Source organism: Cyprinodon variegatus, unplaced genomic scaffold (assembly GCF_000732505.1).
Source record: "Cyprinodon variegatus isolate N-32 unplaced genomic scaffold, C_variegatus-1.0 Scaffold426, whole genome shotgun sequence".
NCBI classification, from domain to species: Eukaryota; Metazoa; Chordata; class Actinopteri; order Cyprinodontiformes; family Cyprinodontidae; genus Cyprinodon; species Cyprinodon variegatus.
Window position 1 is genome coordinate 664,412 of NW_015150879.1, and position 3,507 is coordinate 667,918.

General features: G+C 42.1%; 1 long non-coding RNA gene across 1 annotated transcript in view; it reads left to right on the top strand.

The window, feature by feature from the left end:
* The first annotated feature begins 1,011 nt into the window (after positions 1-1,011).
* The window catches only part of LOC107093464, a 6,876-nt gene continuing 4,380 nt past the window's right edge, over positions 1,012-3,507 (top strand). Inside the window, exon 1 of the long non-coding RNA XR_001481619.1 lies at positions 1,012-1,470. This is a non-coding gene — a long non-coding RNA (uncharacterized LOC107093464). The remainder of the gene's footprint in view (positions 1,471-3,507) is intronic.

Genomic DNA, 3,507 nt, shown 5'->3' on the forward strand with positions numbered 1-3,507 from the left:
CCAGACAGACAAAAAAAGCAGATCCGCGGACGGACGTAAAACTAGGAAAAACAGTGCAATAATTACTTCTTCAGATCTCTAACTACGTTGCTTCCTATTTTGTATCTTAGGGTTAGGGTTAATTGTATGTTAAATTCTATGTTATTGAATGGTGCGTAAGATGCGCATGCGCAAGGACATCTTGTCTCGAGGCAAGACGTAAAAATACGACGAAAAAAACGTAAGAAATTACTGTGCATAACCTTTCGTACGATTTCATACGAACTGATAATGAGAATACACTGATTGTTTAGAACACAAAAGAACGAAAACTGATATTTATATTTATGGGTAGTTAGACATGACTGTATAAAGAAAAGGATGAATAACAGTTGATTCTGATGCCAACAGCAATATATCATGCATCCCTAGTACGTACACAATTTCAGTTTTCATTCATCCATCCGTCAATCCATCCAGAAAAATGTGAATTGATTGATTGTTTTCCCTTTCAGCTTCATCATTGATTCTCCTCCTTCAAAAGTGGCAAAATCAAATTTAGATAATTGTCTCACATATTGTTGAGAGCCAAATTATATGTATTGAAATTATTGGTGGGGACATGTCCACACCAGTCCTTCAGAAAGTTAAGCCTGCGCATTGACAAGGCCCCTAAGAGGTCAAGGGCCCCTAAGCAACTCCAGTCTATACTTACCGATAGTTACACCATTGACTATTGTATGTAATTATGTAGTAAGTAAAATGACTACAAATTTTGCATCAATAAAGATAAGAGGACTAATTTATAGTTACATCAGGTGTTCAACAGAATCCCGTTGGATGAAGCCAATGTGCAGGTCTATAAAGGTTTCCTCATTGTGGTTTTTCCTCTAGTTTTCTTTCAAATCTTCCAGGCTTTTGGGAAGTCCTGCAGAGTTACTGTACAGAGAGGAACCTGCAAGAGAGGGAGGAAGGCTGCCAGGCAGACAGGCAAGGAGGGAGGGAAGAGGAAGAGAGGCGTTCAGGGGGACAGGAGACAGGAGGGAGTCCTCTGCTCCCTTCAATGGAATAAAAACTGCGCAATTTCTGGAAGGGCTCCCCATTCTGAATGGCCCTTTAGAGGAGTCCACTGCGCACGACCCGAGCTGTGGATGGACACTTTTGCTTTTTCCAAGCGCTCGCCTTTCATTTTTATTTTTTTATTTATTTCAGAGGAAGAAGGGGAGCAATGCAATCATTCAGAAAAGGCGAAACGACCATGCAGAGGTGGATCATGCAGGGATGATTTGTTTTTCATCCCCTCTTTACACTTAAACTCGTTTTTAGGTGTTAAATGGAGGTCTGTTAGTGTTTTTAATGACAGAGGAGGGGAGATTTTTCTATTATTTTTTTTTAAGGGGGCTGCGTCATCTTAGGATAGGTATGGAGATGATCTGCCGTGCAGATTACACTCTGCTTTTCGCAGCTGATTCTGGGATTAACATCGAAAAGGTGAGAATAACGCAGATTTTGCAGCGTTTCTTTACATAATGTAACTAAGCCGTCGTGTTTTTCTTGAATTAAAGGGAGGACCCACTGAAGAGGCAGCAGGATTTTCCTGAGGTTACATAATTACTAATAACGAGTCAAGTTTGCATGCATGCTTATGTCGGGTTTTAGATTATTCTGTGTTGTTTCTGCCTGGTTGCTCTCTTTTCCAATCTCAAAGTGAAAGTGATGTCATGTTTTTCTACGGTAAAGGAAGGGGAGAGTTTACGGGAATGAAGGTGATGTCGCAATCGGCTTGTGTCGACCCCACGTTTCAACACAAAACACGCAGATAAAGAAAAACGGTCCGTAAACGCGGCGGGCTGCTGCGGTCGTTCTGCTTGGATCATTAATGCGCCTCTAGTTGCGGGTTTATGCGGTGAAATGGCGGTTTGTTCATTTTTGTCGGGGGAAGTGGTGTCGCATTTTCTTTCTGAAATGTCATGTGGTGAAGTTGTGGCGGGTTCTCTACTATTTCCAGGAAGAAGACCATTTGAATTTTCTTCCCATTGGATTTTTTTCTCCTCCTGTCTCCACCCCTCGGCTTGCTGGTATTCACCACCTGCAATTAGTCTAATTCACCTCTAGATGGCGACAAAACACAACAGATAGAATGTCAACTGTGCTACGTATTTACCAAAGTGTTAGGTCTAAATCCAGGTCCTCAAAATATGAGCATATTGTGATAAAGTTAATTATTTTCCATAATGTAATGATACAACTTGAAGATTCATATATTTTAGATTCATTGCACACTAACTGAAATATTTCAGGTCTTTTATTGTCTCAATACGGATGATTTTGGCATACAGCTCATGAAAACACAAAATTCCTATCTCACAAAATTAGCATATCATGAAAAAGGTCTCTAAAAGAGCTATGCACCTAATCATCTGAATCAAAAAATTAACTCTAAATACCTGCAAAAGATTCCTGAGGCCTTTAAAACTCCCAGCGTGGTTCGTCACTCAAAACCCCAATCATGGGTAAGACTGCCGGCCTGACTGCTGTCCAGAAGGCCATCGTTGACACCCTCAAGCAAGAAGGTATGACACAGAAAGGTATTTCTGAACGAATAGGCTGTACCCAGAGTGCTGTATCAAGGCACCTCAGTGGGAAGGAAAAAGTGTGGCAGAAAACGCTGCACAACGAGAAGAGGTGACCGGACCCTGAGGAAGATTGTGGAGAATGGCCGATTCAAGACCTTGGGGGACCAACGGAACCAGTGGACTGAGTCTGGAGTAGAAACATCCAGAGCAACCGTGCACAGGCGTGTGCAGGAAATGGACTACAGGTGCTGCATTACCCAGGTCAAGCCACTTTTGAACCACAAACAGTGGCAGAGGCACCTGACCTGGGATACAGAGAAGCAGCACTGGACTGTTGCTCAGTTTTGCATGTCATTTGGAAATCAAGGTGCCAGAGTCTGGAGGAAGGCTGGGGAGAAGAAAATGCCAGAAGTCCAGTGTCAAGTACCCAATAATAATTGTTAATAATAATTGAACTTTATTGATTTCCCATTGGAGAAATTTACCTCTGCATGTCACCCATCCCATTGGGGAGCAGTGGGCTGCCATCGTGGGGCAGCCAAGGAGTAATCGGGGTTTAAGGGTGTTGCTCAGAGACCCAGAGTAGCAGTCTGTGGGAGTGGGGGCTCAAACTCAGAACCTCAGGATTCCAAGCTCTATGCCCTAACCACTAGGCCACCATAATAAGAAAGTTCTCCACAGAGCATGCTATCCTCAGCTGTGTTTTGCATACAGCCTTGAGTGCAAATCTAGAGAATCACAGAATCATAAAATTCTGCACCAAAATAGAGCCCGGCATTTTTATGAGAAACTTCTAACCCATGCAGGTAGTAAGTAGTAATGAACAGAGGTAATGTCCAGAGATTTTAAAATCACTAACCCTAAATTATAGGGAATATAAAAAGAAACAAAAAAACAACGTCCCTTAAAATAACAAATTAGCCTACCTTTGGTATACAGGTGTATAAGAAAC